The following is a 14,988-nucleotide window of genomic DNA, read 5'->3' on the forward strand; positions in this document are numbered from 1 at the left end:
GAGTGAATGAGGAGTTCAGGACAGAGAGAGGGTAAGCAGTGGCTAAGAAGTAGAGAAAGAAGCAGATTTCTTCAAATAAGATATATTACTAAAGTTTCTTATATTCATTTATACAATTGAATTAACTACTTCCAAACCTCCGAGTCTTTAACCCCTTCATGACCTTGCCGTTTTTTGCAATTCTGACCAGTGTCCCTTTATGAGGTAATAACTCAGGAACGCTTCAACGGATCCTAGCGATTCTGAGATTGTTTTTTCGTGACATATTGGGCTTCATGTTAGTGGTAAATTTAGGTCGATAATTTCTGAGTTTATTTGTGAAAAAAACGGAAATTTGGCAAAAATTTTGAAAATTTCGCAATTTTCACATTTTGAATTTTTATTCTGTTAAACCAGAGAGTTATGTGACACAAAATAGTTAATAAATAACATTTCCCACATGTCTACTTTACATCAGCACAATTTTGGAAACAAATTTTTTTTTTGCTAGGAAGTTATAAGGGTTAAAATTTGACCAGTGATTTCTCATTTTTACAACAAAATTTACAAAACCATTTATTTTAGGGATCACCTCACATTTGAAGTCAGTTTGAGGGTTCTATATGGCTGAAAATACCCAAAAGTGACACCATTCTAAAAACTGCACCCCTCAAGGTGCTCAAAACCACATTCAAGAAGTTTATTAACCCTTCAGGTGTTTCACAGCAGCAGAAGCAACATGGAAGTAAAAAATGAACATTTAACTTTTTAGTCACAAAAATGATATTTTAGCAAAAAAATTTTTATTTTCCCAAGGGTAAAAGGAGAAACTGGACCACGGACGTTGTTGTCCAATTTGTCCTGAGTACGCTGATACCTCATATGTGGGGGTAAACCACTGTTTGGGCGCACGGCAGGGCTCGGAAGGGAAGGAGCGCCATTTGACTTTTTCAATGAAAAATTGGCTCCAATCTTTAGCGGACACCATGTCGCGTTTGGAGAGCCCCCGTGTGCCTAAACATTGGAGCTCCCCCACAAGTGACCCCATTTTGGAAACTAGACCCCCCAAGGAACTTATCTAGAAGCATAGTGAGCACTTTAAACCCCCAGGTGCTTCACAAATTGATCCGTAAAAATGAAAAAGTACTTTTTTTTCACGAAAAAATTATTTTAGCCTCAATTCTTTCATTTTCACATGGGCAACAGGATAAAATGGATCCTAAAATTTGTTGGGCAATTTCTCCTGAGTATGCCGATACCTCATATGTGGGGGTAAACCACTGTTTGGGTGCACGGCAAGGCTCGGAAGGGGAGGCGTGCCATTTGACTTTTTGAATGGAAAATTAGCTCCAATCGTTAGCGGACACCATGTCGCGTTTGGAGAGCCCCTGTGTGCCTAAACATTGGAGCTCCCCTACAAGTGACCCCATTTTGGAAACTAGACCCCCCAAGGAACTTATCTAGATGCATAGTAAACACTTATAACCCCCAGGTGCTTCACAGAAGTTTATAACGCAGAGCCGTGAAAATAAAAAAATAATTTTTCTTTCCTCAAAAATGATTTTTAGCCCAGAATTTTTTATTTTCCCAAGGGTAATAGGAGAAATTGGACCACAAATGTTGTTGTCCAGTTTGTCCTGAGTACGATGATACCCCATATGTGGGGGTAAACCACTGTTTGGGCGCACGGCAGGGCTCGGAAGGGAAGGCACGCCATTTGGCTTTTTGAATGGAAAATTAGCTCCAATCATTAGCGGACACCATGTCGCGTTTGGAGAGCCCCTGTGTGCCTAAACATTGGAGCTCCCGCACAAGTGGCCCCATTTTGGAAACTAGACCTCCCAAGGAACTAATCTAGATGTGTGGTGAGCACTTTGAACCCCCAAGTGCTTCACAGAAGTTTATAACGCAGAGCCATGAAAATAAAAAATAATTTTTCTTTTCTCAAAAATGATTTTTTAGCCCACAATTTTTTATTTTCCCAAGGGTAATAGGAGAAATTGGACCCCAAAAGTTGTTTTCCAGTTTCTCCTGAGTACGATGATACCCCATATGTGGGGGTAAACCACTGTTTTGGCACACGTCGGGGTTCGGAAGGGAAGTAGTGACGTTTTGAAATGCAGACTTTGATGGAATGCTCTGCGGGCGTCAGGTTGCGTTTGCAGAGCCCCTGATGTGCCTAAACAGTAGGAACTCCCCACAATTGACTCCATTTTGGAAACTAGACCCCCAAGGGAACTTATCTAGATGTGTAGTGAGCACTTTGAACCCCCAAGTGCTTCACAGAAGTTTATAACGCAGAGCCGTGAAAATAAAAAATGTGTTTCCTTTCCTCAAAAATATTTTTTTAGCCCAGAATTTTTTTATTTTTGCAAGAGTAACAGGAGAAATTGGACCCCAACAGTTGTTGTCCAGTTTCTCCTGAGTACGCTGATACCCCATATGTGGGGGTAAACCACTGTTTGGGTACATGCCGGGGCTCGGAAGGGAAGTAGTGACGTTTTGGAATGCAGACTTTGATGGAATGGTCTGCGGGCATCATGTTACGTTTGCAGAGCCCCTGATATGCCTAAACAGTAGAAACCCCCCACAAGTGACCCCATTTTGGAAACTAGACCCCCCAAGGAACTTATCTAGATGTGTGGTGAGCACGTTCAACCCCCAAGTGCTTCACAGAAGTTTACAACGCAGAGCCGTGAAAATAAAAAATCATTTTTCTTTCCTCAAAAAAGATGTTTTAGCAATCAATTTTTTATTTTCACAAGGGTAACAGGAGAATTTGGACCCCAATATTTGTTGCCCAGTTTGTTGTGAGTACGCTGATACCCCATATGTGGGGGTAAACCACTGTTTGGGCACACGTCAGGGCTCGGAAGGGAAGTAGTGACATTTGAAATGCAGACTTTGATGGAATGGTCTGCGGGCGTCACATTGCATTTGCAGAGCCCCTGATGTGCCTAAACAGTAGAAACACCCCACAAGTGACCCCATTTTGGAAACTAGACCCCCGAAGGAACTTATCTAGATGTGTGGTGAGCACTTTCAACCCCCAAGTGCTTCACAGAAGTTTATAACGCAGAGCCGTGAAAATAAAAAATAATTGTTCTTTCCTCAAAAATTATGTTTTAGCAAGTAATTTTTTATTTTTGCAAGGGTAACAGGAGAAATTGGACCCCAACAGTTGTTGCCCAGTTTGTCCTGAGTACGCTGGTACCCCAAATGTGGGGGTAAACCACTGTTTGGGCGCACGTCGGGGCTTGGAAGGGCGGGAGCACCATTTGACTTTTTGAACGCAAGATTGGCTGGAATCAATGGTGGCGCCATGTTGCGTTTGGAGACCCCTGATGTGCCTAAAACAGTGGAAACCCCTCAATTCTAACTTCAACACTTACCCCAACACACCCCTAATCCCAACTGTAGCCATAACCCTAATCACAACCCTAACCCCAACACACCCCTAACCACAACCCTAACCGCAACACAACCGTAACCCTAATTCCAACCCTAATCCTAACCCTAATCCCAACCGTAACCCTAATCCCAACCCTAACCACAACTGTAACCCCAACACACCCCTAACCCTATCCGTAACCCTAACCACAAGCCTATTCTTAACCCTATTTCCAACCCTAGCCCTAATTCCAACCCTAACCCTAAGGGTATGTGCCCACGTTGCGGATTCGTGTGAGATTTTTCCGCACGATTTTTGAAAAATCTGCAGGTAAAAGGCACTGCGTTTTGCCTGCGGATTTACAGCAGATTTCCAGTGTTTTTTTGTGCGGATTTCACCTGCGGATTCCTATTGAGGAACAGGTGTAAACCGCTGCGGAATCCGCACAAAGAATTGACATGCTGCGGAAAATACAATGCAGCGTTTCTGCACGGAATTTTCCGCACCATGGGCACAGCAGATTTGGTTTTCCTTAGGTGTACATGGTACTGTAAACCTGATGGAAAACTGCTTCGAATTCGCAGCGGCCAATCCGCTGCGGATCCGCGGCCAATCCGCTGCCAATCCGCTGCGGATCCGCGGCCAATCCGCTGCCAATCCGCTGCAGATCCGCGGCCAATCCGCTGCGGATCCGCTGCGGATCCGCGGCCAATCCGCTGCGGATCCGCTGCGGATCCGCGGCCAATCCGCTGCCGATCCGCTGCGGATCCGCGGCCAATCCGCTGCGGATCCGCTGCGGATCCACGGCCAATCCGCTGCCAATCCGCTGCGGATCCGCGGCCGATCCGCTGCAGATCCGCGGCCGATCCGCTGCGGATCCGCGGCCGATCCGCTGCGGATCCGCTGCGATCCGCGGCCGATCCGCTGCGGATCCGCGGCCGATCCGCGGCCGATCCGCTGCGGATCCGCGGCCGATCCGCTCTGTGTGCACATGCCATAACCCTACCCCTAACCCTAACCCTACCCGTAACCCTAACCCTACCCCTAACCCTACCCCTAGTTCTAACCCTAACCCTAGTGGTAAAAGAAAAAAAAATATTTTCTTTATTTTATTATTGTCCCTACCTATGGGGGTGATAAAGGGGGGGGGTTTATTTATTATTTTTTTATTTTGATCGCTGTGGTAGAACCTACCACAGTGATCAAAATGTACCTGTAACGAATCTGCCAGCCTGCAGATTCGGCGGGCGTACTGAGCATGCGCCCGCCATTTTCCAAGATGGCGGCGCCCAGCGAGGAGACGGCCGGACACCGGGAGGATCGGTAAGTATGAGGGGGTGGTGGGGGGGTGGATCGGAGCACAGGGGGGGGATCGGAGGACGGGGGGAGCGGACAGGAGCACGGGGGAGCGGACAGGAGCACGGGGGAGCGAACAGGGGGACGGAGGGGGGTACCTGACAGAACGGACGACTGGGGAGGAGATCGGGGGCGGTGGGGGGGGCCAGTACATGATTTCCAGCCATGGCAGATGCTATTGCAGCATCGGCCATGGCTGGATTGCAATATTTCACCATTTTCATAGGTGAAATATTGCAAATTGCTCTGATTGGCTGTTGCACTTTCAACAGCCAATCAGAGCGATCGTAGCCACGTGGGGGCAAAGCCACCCCCCCTAGGCTGAAGTACAACTCCCCCTCTCCCTGCAGATCGGGTAAAATAGGAATTAACCCTTTCACCCGATCTGCAGGGATGCGATCATTCCATGACGCCGCATAGGCGTCATGGGTCGGGAAACATCCAAGCAGTCCACATATTACTCTTCAATAACATTCTAAAAGGTCATTGCAGAGTAGGAAGCGAAGCAAGATCATGCAACAGAGAGCTGGTTGTCAGACACAGCAAGACTCCGTATAGAGAAGGCAGAGATTGTTCATTACCATCTCTGCCTTCCTGATCACTGTATATACAACGCTGAACAAGCGCTGTGCATACGATATAGGACCCAGTGATTATGTGATGGAGTGCTGTGAAAGATCAGCAGCTTTCAGTTCGTGACAGACTCAGATGAGCTGCTACTGTATGTAGCAAACGAGGCTAAATTTGCCCTGTTATTGGATCTAAAATACTAGCCCCAGTTACAGGGAAATGAAATATAAAACAAATTTATTTAAATGTTAAAATGCTATCCAACTATATTTTATGACCTTATGGATGTATCAGCATGTAAAGTAAAAACATGAATAAATAAAGCAGGTCAAAATAAATAAAGAAGACATTGCCAGTCTGAATCGTTGGTACCAACATACAACCTTGTTAAAAAATACCATGTGTCCAATGTATTAAAATAATTGTCATGGGAAAGGGAATGAAATGTAAAATGTATTTTGTGGTCTTTTGTGGTTTTAATAAAATATAAAAAAAATGTAGAAAAAATGCGTATTTCCTTTCCACCCTCCCACCACCTTACATATTGCCCAATAGTGTGTAAAGAAAGAAAGAAAAAGAGAAAAATATAACAATTCAGGCCAACGTACCATGAAAAGAAGAAGCACAAGCTTATGTGAACATCTGAATGAGAAAATATTTTACAACCCAAAGGGAAATAAACTCTTTTCCTCGTAGCTACACTTTCAATAAAGTGGTCAGGCAGTAGAATAACTCTGTATGTGCAAGTAGATAGCATTTTCCAAGGTGAAAGATTCCTTTTAAATATTGCTTTTCAATTATTTATATAGTCTTATTATATAATTACCTTGTAATGTCTTCACATCCTGTTCCGTCCAGATCCCAGAATTCCAAGCAGTGGAAGTTCACCGACCACTATATTGGGACACCCAAGTGATGGGTGTCTCAATATGGAAACTGCTGGTGGTACCAGACTCTTGCGTGGTACCACCAGCGGAACACCATCGTACCACAAACACACACTTTATACGCCGCACGCACCACACACACACTGTATATGCCGTATGCACCACACACACACACTGTATGAACGAAAGTTCATTTTAAAAATTGTCTGTGTCTGACCGTGTACGGAGCATGCCACATCTCCTGGGCAGGGGAAGAAGCAAAAGACAATACTGACATTACAGAAGAGGATCACAGAGGATTCATTTTGCGAGGTAAAATATTTAACTGACTGTTTTTAAACAATATTTTACCTCACAAAATGTATCCTCTGCGAGCTCCTGCTGTAATGTCAGTATTGTCTTTTGCTTCCTCCCCTGCCCAGGAGCTGTGGTATGTTCTGTACACGGTCAGACACAGACAATTTTTAAAATTAACTTTTGGTTGTGGGAAAACCCCTTTAACCCCTTAGTGACAGAGCCAATTTGGTACTTAATGACCGAGCCAATTTTTACAATTCTGACCACTGTCACTTTATGAGGTTATAACTCTGGAACGCTTTATCGGATCCCGCTGATTCTGAGATTGTTTTTTCGTGACATATTGTACTTCAAGTTAGTGGTAACATTTCTTCGATATTACTTGCGATTATTTATGAAAAAAACGGAAATATGGCGAAAATTTTTAAAATTTAGCAATTTTCAAACTTTGTATTTTTATGCCCTTAAATCAGAGAGATATGTCACAAAAAATAGTTAATAAATAACATTTCCCACATGTCCACTTTACATCAGCACAATTTTGGAAATAATTTTTTTTTTTGTTAGGGAGTTATAAGGGTTAAAAGTTGACCAGCAATTTCTCATTTTTACAACACCATGTTTTTTTTAGGGACCACATCACCTTTGAAGTCATTTTGAGGGGTCTATATGATAGAAAATAACCAAGTGTGACACCATTCTAAAAACTGCACCCCTCAAGCTGCTCAAAACCACATTCAAGAAGTTTATTAACCCTTTACGTACTTCACAGGAACTGAAACAATGTGGAAGAAAAAAAATGAACATTTAACTTTTTTTTGCAAACATTTTACTTCAGAACCATTTTTTTTAATTTTCACAAGTGTAAAAACAGAAATTTAACCACAGACACCAGTACTTCCGCTGCCATAGCCCCGAACGGGACTCCTGCACCCATCCAGGGACCTTTGCCCTCCACTCTGCTCCTACATTCTAAAGTAAGGTTTGAAAAAGACCCTGCGGGTCGAAACGTTACCTACCTTGAAACACTGCGGTGATACTTTATTTTGGTGTTTGTAATAAAGAAAACTACGTTTTTTCAGTCAAATCTAATCACAGAAGTTTATAACGTAGAGCCGTGAAAATAAAAAATCGCATTTGTTTTCACAAAAATGATTTTTTCGCCCACAAATTCTTATTTTCACAAGGGTAACAGGAGAAATTAGACCACAAAAGTTGTTGTGCAATTTCTCCTGAGTACGTCGATACCCCATATGTGGGGGTAAACCACTGTTTGGGCGCACCGCAGAGCTTGGAAGAGAAGGAGTGTCGTTTTACTTTTTCAATGTAGAATTGGCTGGAATTGAGATCGGACGCCATGTCACGTTTGGAGAGCCCCTGATGTGCCTAAACAGTGGAAACCCCCCACAAGTGATACCATTTTGGAAACTAGACCCCTTAAGGAACTTATCTAGATGTGTGGTGAGCACTTTAAACCCCCAGGTGCTTCACAGAAGTTTATAACGTAGAGCCGTGAAAATAAAAAAATCGCATTTTTTCTACAAAAATGATCTTTTTGCCTCCAAATTTTTATTTTACCAAGGGTAACAGGAGAAAATGGACCCCAGAAGTTGTTGTACAATTTGTCCTGAGTACGCCAACACCCCATATGTGGGGGTAAACCCCTGTTTGGGCGCATGGCTGAGCTCGGAAGAAAGGAGCGCCATTTGACTTTTCAATGCAAAATTGACTGGAATTGAGATCGGACGCCATGTCGCGTTTGGAGAGCCCCTGATGTGCCTAAACAGTAGAAACCCCCCAAAAGTGACCCCATTTTGGAAACTAGACCCCCCATGGAACTTATCTAGATGTGTAGTGAGAACTTTAAATGCCCAAGTGCATCACAGAAGTTTATAATGCAGACTCGTGAAAATAATTTTTTTTTTTTTTAACAAAATAGATTTTTTAGCCCCCAAGTTTTTATTTTCACAAGGGTAACAAGAGAAATTGGACCCCAAAAGGTGTTGTCCAATTTGTCCTGAGTATGCTGGTACCCCATATGTGGGGGTAAACCACTGTTTGGGCGCATGGCTGTGCTCGGAAGGGAAGGAGCGCCGTTTTGGAATGCAGACTTTGATAGAATTGTCTGCTGGCGTTATGTTGCGTTTTCAGACCCCTAATGTACCTAAACAGTAGAAACCCCCAACAAGTGACCCCATTTTGGAAAATAGACCCCCCAAGGAACTTATCTAGATATGTGGTGAGAACTTTGAATGCCCAAGTGCTTCACAGAAGTTTATAATGCAGAGTAGTGAAAATAAAAAATATATTTTTTTCCCACAAAAAAGATTTTTTAGCCCCCAAATTTTTATTTTCACAAGGGTAACAAGAGAAATTGGACCCCAAAAGTTGTTGTCCAATTTGTCCTGAGTATGCTGGTACCCAATATGTGGGGGTAAACCACTGTTTGGGCGCACGGCAGAGCTCGGAAGGGAAGGAGCGCCATTTTGGAATGCAGGCTTTGATAGAATGGTCTGTGGGTGTTATGTTGCGTTTGCAGAGCCCCTGATGTACCTAAACAGTAGAAACCCCCCACAAGTGACCAAATTTTGGAAACTAGACCCCCTAAGGAACTTATCTAGATATGTGGTGAGAACTTTGAATGCTCAAGTGCTTCACAGAAGTTTATAATGCAGAGTAGTGAAAATAAAAAATATTTTTTTTCCCACAAAAAAGATTTTTAGCCCCCAAGTTTTTATTTTCACAAGGGTAACAGGAGAAATTGGACCCCAAAAGTTGTTGTCCAATTTATCCCGAGTACGCTGATGCCCCATATGTGGGGGTAAACCACTGTTTGGGCGCACGGCAGAGCTCAGAAGGGAGGGAGCACCATTTGACTTTTTTAGCGCAAAATTGTCTGTCGTGTTTGGAGACCCCCTGATGTACCTAAACAGTGGAAACTCCCAATTCTAACTCCAACCCTAACTCCAACACACCCCTAACCCTAATCTCAACCCGGTCCATAATCCTAATCACAACCCTAACGATAATCACAACCCTAACCCCAAAACAGCCCTAATCTCAACTCTAACCATAACCCTAATCAAAACCCTAAATCCAACACACCCCTAACCCTAATCTCAACCTAACCTCAAACCTAACCCTAATCCCAATACACCCCTAACCCTAATCCCAACCCTAACCTTAACCGTAATCCCAACCCTAACCCTAATCCCAAACGTAACCCTAATCCCAACCGTAACCCTAATACCAACCCTAATCCAAACCCTAACCCTAATCCCAACTCTATCCCTAACTTTAGCCCCAACCCTAACCCTAATTTTAGCCCCAACCCTAGCCCTAACCCTAACTTTAGCCCCAATCCTAACCCTAAATTTAACCCTAACCCTAGCACTAACTTTAGCCCCAACCCTAACCCTAAGGCTACTTTCACACTTGCGTCGTGTGGCATCCATCACAATCCGTCGTTTTGGACAAAAAACGGATCCTGCAAATGTGCCCACAGGATGCCTTTTTTGCCCATAGACTTGTATTACCGACGGATGGCCACACGTCGCGTCCATCGTGCACTGGATCCGTTGTGTTTTGGCGGACCGTCATCACAAAAAAGTTCAATGTAACCTTTTTTTTGTACGTCGCATCCGCCATTTCCGCGCATGCGTGGCCGTAACTTTGCCCCCTCCTCCCCAAGACATAGACTGGGCAGCGGATGCGTTGAAAAACTGCATCCACTGCCCACGTTGTGCACAATTTTCACAACGTGCGTCGGTACGTCGGGCTGACGCATTGCGACCGCCCCGTACCGACACAAGTGTGAAAGAAGCCTAAGGCTACTTTCACACTAGCGTCGTACTCGGCCCATCGCAGTGTGTCGGGCCGATGTACCGACGCTAGCGTTGTAAGCGCCGCACAACAGGTGCAGAGGATGCTGTTTTTTCAACGCATCCTCTGCCCCATTGTGAGGTGCGGGGAGGCGGGGGCGGAGTTCCGGCCGCGCATGCGCGGTCGGAAATGGCGGACACGTCGCACAAAAAAAGTTACATGTAGCGTTTTTTTGTGCCGACGGTCCGCCAAAGCACGACGCATCCATCGCACGACGGATGCGACGGGTGGCAATCCGTCGCAATGGGTCGCTAATGCAAGTCAATGGAGAAAAAAACGCATCCTGCAAGCACTTTGCAGGATGCGTTTTTTCTCCAACGACGCATTGCGACGGAAGCCAAAAAACGCTAGTGTGAAAGTAGCCTAACCCTAACCCTAACCCTAGCCCTAACCCTAAATTTAGCCCCAACCCTAGCCCTAACCCTAGCCCTAACCCTAACCCTAACCCTAGCCCTAACCCTAGCCCTAACCCTAGCCCTAACCCTAATTTTAGCCCCAACTCGTCTCTCCTGCCGGCCGGCAGATGGCAGCAGATGGCGGGCGCACTGCGCATGCCCCCGCCATTTTCTTTGCAGAGGAAGAAGCCGGCCGGCAAGAGGAGACGCAGGAGGACTCGGGGGACACCGGGTGAGTATGATAGGGTCCCCGAATCCCCCTATTTCTCTGTCCTCTGATGTGCGATCACATCAGAGGACAGAGAATTACAGATCGCTTTTTTTTTTTTTTTTGCGGTCGCCGGTAAACAGTTAATTACCGGCGATCGCAAAACAGGGGTCGGTAAAAACCGACCCCGATCATGTTCTTTGGGGTCTCGGCTACCCCCGGCAGCCGAGACCCCAAAGATCTTCCGGGTGCCGGGCGGCGGGCGCACTGCGCATGCGCCCGCCATTTTTTCCCGGAAAAAAGATGGCGGCGCCCATCGGGAGCCACGAGGAGCACCGGGGGAGATAGGTGAGTATTGGGGGCTATTGGGGGCCATCGGGGACACTATTTCTCTGTCCTCCGATGTGCGATCACATCGGAGGACAGAGAAATTAAATGGCAAATCGCGTTTTTTTTTTGTTGCGACCGCCGGTAAACGGTTAATTACCGGCGATCGCAACTCGGGGGTCGGTAAAAACCCCCCGAATCATGTTCTCTGGGGTCTCAGCTACCCTCGGCAACCGAGACCCCAGAGAAAATCCAACTCTGGGGGGCGCTATTCACTTTTTCCACAGCGCCGTTAATTAACGGCGCTGTGGTTTAAGTAACCTTAGCGACCGCCGTTAAAAGGCGTATCGGCGGTCGTTAAGGGGTTAAAAAGCTAATATCAACGCCAACATAGCTCTTCATAAAAAGTATGCCAATGACAATGAAAGGAAAGCAGCAAAGGCACAACGTCAAAGACAACAACGAGCAAATGAGACTCTTGAAGAGCAACAGCATCACTGGGACAAAAACAATGCAGAGAGTGGATAGGTGGGTGATCACATGGGGGGAGAGATTCCCAACGCTGCAAAGCCTGCCCCCATCATGACATTACCGCCCTCTCAACGCAATAGCATAGGGCCTCCATCTAGTTCATGTTACTTACTGAAAAATGTACATATGGATGGATCTGCAGCCTAACCATTGGAAATTAGAAATTCTGCGAAGGTATTCAGACCATTAAAGCCTATGCTGGCTAAAAACATGTTCCTAATATAAAAAGAAAAAATAGTCAATTTCTATTTGTCTAGCAGCCTGATATATTCTTAGTAGCGGCTCTTTAACTGTACCACAAATCCAATGAACTAGAACAAATTTACTGTAACTAATAAACTAAAGGTACTAAAATACACTAGCATGAAGTTACTCGGGCAGCCTGCTGGGTAAATCTAGTACCGTATTTTCCGGCGTATAAGATGACTTTTTAACCCCTGAAAATCTTCTTAAAAGTCGGGGGTCGTCTTGTACGCCGGGTGCAGACCTATGTGTATATGGTGGGTGGGGGGGAGTGGTCACGATGACGAAGAGAGGGGGCGTCTCACAGGAAAGTGTGAGTGGAGTATCCCCCTATTACCTCATTGTAGCAGCGTGGGGTCTCTGTGCTGGGGAGCGGCGGCGGCTGCTCCTCTTTGTGCCGCGTGGGTGCTGTGCTGTGGGGCGGCTCCTCTTCGTGCAGCGTCGGGGCTCTGTGCTGTGGGGCGGCGGCGGCGCATCTTAGTTCAGTGTCAGGGCTCCTCCAGCATCTCCTCAAAGCCCGGAGGCCCCGGCAGCTCCATTGCTGCGATGCGGTGGCCTCCGGGAAAATGGCCGCTGGGGGCGGCGCATGGTCAGATTCAGATCTCGTCTCCCGAGATCTGGGGACGAGATCTGAATCTGAGCATGCGCCGCCCCCAGCGGCCATTTTCCCGGAGGCCACTGCATCGCAGCAATGGAGCTCCTAGGGCCTCCGGGCTTTGAGGAGATGCCGGAGGAGCCCCGACTCTGCACTAAGATGCGGCGGCGGCGCCCCACAGCACAGAGCCCCGACGCTGCACGAAGAAGAGCCGCCCCACAGCACAGCACCCACACGGCACAAAGAGGAGCAGCCGCCGCCGCTCCCCAGCACAGAGACCCCACGCTGCTACAATGAGGTAATAGAGGGATACTCCACTCACACTTTCCTCTGAGACGCCCCCTCTCTTAGTCATCGGGACCACTCCCCCCCAAAAAGGCACATTATTCACCGGCCCTATAAGACGACACATGGCATATAAGAAGACCCCCGACTTTTAAGAAGATTTTATATTTTAACTGGAAAAGTTGGGGGGTCGTCTTATATGCCGGAAAATACGGTAATTCATTTTGAAGTCACAACAAAATGGCTAGTGAAATAAAAATAAATGTTTTATCTGTTTGGAGTAAGTGGTTTTAGCCCCTTATAACAATTTAACCCCTTCATGACCTTGGGATTTTCCATTTTTCCGTGTTCGTTTTTCGCTCCCCTCCTTCCCAGAGCAATAACTTTTTATTTTTCTGTCAATTTGGCCATGTGAGGGCTTATTTTTTGCGGGACGAGTTGTACTTTTGAACGACATCATTGGTTTTACCATGTCGTGTACTAGAAAATGGGAAAAAAATTCCAAGTGCAGTGAAATTGCAAAAAAAGTGCAGTCCCACACTTGTTTTTTTTTGGCTTTTTTGCTAGATTTACTAAATGCTAAAACTGACCTGCCACTATGATTCACCAGGTCAGTACGAGTTCATAGACACCTAACATGACTAGGTTATTTTTTATCTAAGTGGTTAAAAAAAATTCAAAACTTTGCTAAAAAAAATTGTGCCATTTTCCGATACCCGTAGCGTCTCCATTTTCCATGATCTGGGGTCGGTTGAGGGCTTATTTTTTGCGTGCCAAGCTGGTGTTTTGATTCCAGTTCGGTGCAGATACGTTCTTTTGATCGCCTGTTATTGCATTTTAATGCAATGTCGCGGCGACCAAAAAAACGTAATTCTGGCGTTTCGAATTTTTTTCTTGTTACGCCGTTTAGCGATCAGGTTAATGCTTTTTTTCATTGATAGATCGGGCGATTCTGAACACGGCGATACCAAATATGTGTAGGTTTGATTTTTTTTTTATTAATTTATTTTGATTGGGGCGAAAGGGGGGTGATTTAAACTTTTATATATTTTTTTATTTTTTTCACATTTTTTTTTACTTTTTTTTAAACTTTTGCCATGCTTCAATAGCCTCCATGGGAGGCTAGAAGCAGGCACAACGCGATCGCCTCTGCTACATAGCAGCGATCTGCTGTTCGCTGCTATGTAGTAGAAAATCAGGTGTGCTGTGAGCGCCGACCACAGGGTGGCGCTCACAGCTGGTGGGGATCAGTAACCATAGAGGTCTCCAGGACCTCTATGGTTACTATTCTGAAGCATCGCTGACCCCTGATCATATGACGGAGGGCGGCGATGTGCTCATATCCGGCCGCCCGGCCGGATGCGGTAGTTAAATGCCGCTGTCTGCGTTTGACAGCGGCATTTAACTAGTTAATAGCGGCGGGTGAATTGAGATTTCACCCGCCGCTATTGCGTGCACATGTCAGCTGTTCAAAACAGCGGACATGTCCCGGCTTTGATGCGGGCTCACCGCGGAGCCCAGCATCAAAGCGGGGTATCTGACCTCGGATGGGATAGTACGTCCGAGGTCAGTAAGGGGTTTTAATAATGGTTGTGAAAAGGCAGTTTGGGTACCTGGAACTTTTTGAAGTGGAATAATAAAAACTACAAAGATATTACATGATTAAATGAATTTGTAAGGTTTATGTACACACAGCTTAATAATTGAAAAATAGAAAAACAAATCTGAAACTTTCGGAGATGCTTAGTTTTGCCACTAGATCTCCAGACTGTCACTATGGAACAAAAGGCAGAGGGAATGAACCAAGTACAACATTTTTGTAGAGTAACGAATGCAGTGGGCAGAAAGGATACTGTGTTGTCATTTTCTCAGCCTGGCGTGTGCGCTCAGTGCTGGCAGACATGCCAGCTGGAGAATGCTTGGTAAAACTCACACGTAAATCCACTTACTTTCAACAAAGCCAGCTGTCAGCCAGCCAGTTGTGTATACAACAGGACCCAAATGTTGCTATATTGGCCAGATGTGAGCATAATCAAGGAGAG

The 14,988-nt window shown here is 45.7% G+C and overlaps 1 protein-coding gene across 2 annotated transcripts in view; it reads right to left on the reverse strand.

The window, feature by feature from the left end:
• SMYD3 (SET and MYND domain containing 3) overlaps window positions 1–14,988 on the reverse strand; it is a 1,191,717-nt gene that overhangs the window by 923,936 nt on the left and 252,793 nt on the right. The window lies entirely within an intron of this gene.

This window comes from Ranitomeya variabilis, chromosome 2 (genome assembly GCF_051348905.1).
Source record: "Ranitomeya variabilis isolate aRanVar5 chromosome 2, aRanVar5.hap1, whole genome shotgun sequence".
Lineage (NCBI taxonomy): Eukaryota > Metazoa > Chordata > Amphibia > Anura > Dendrobatidae > Ranitomeya > Ranitomeya variabilis.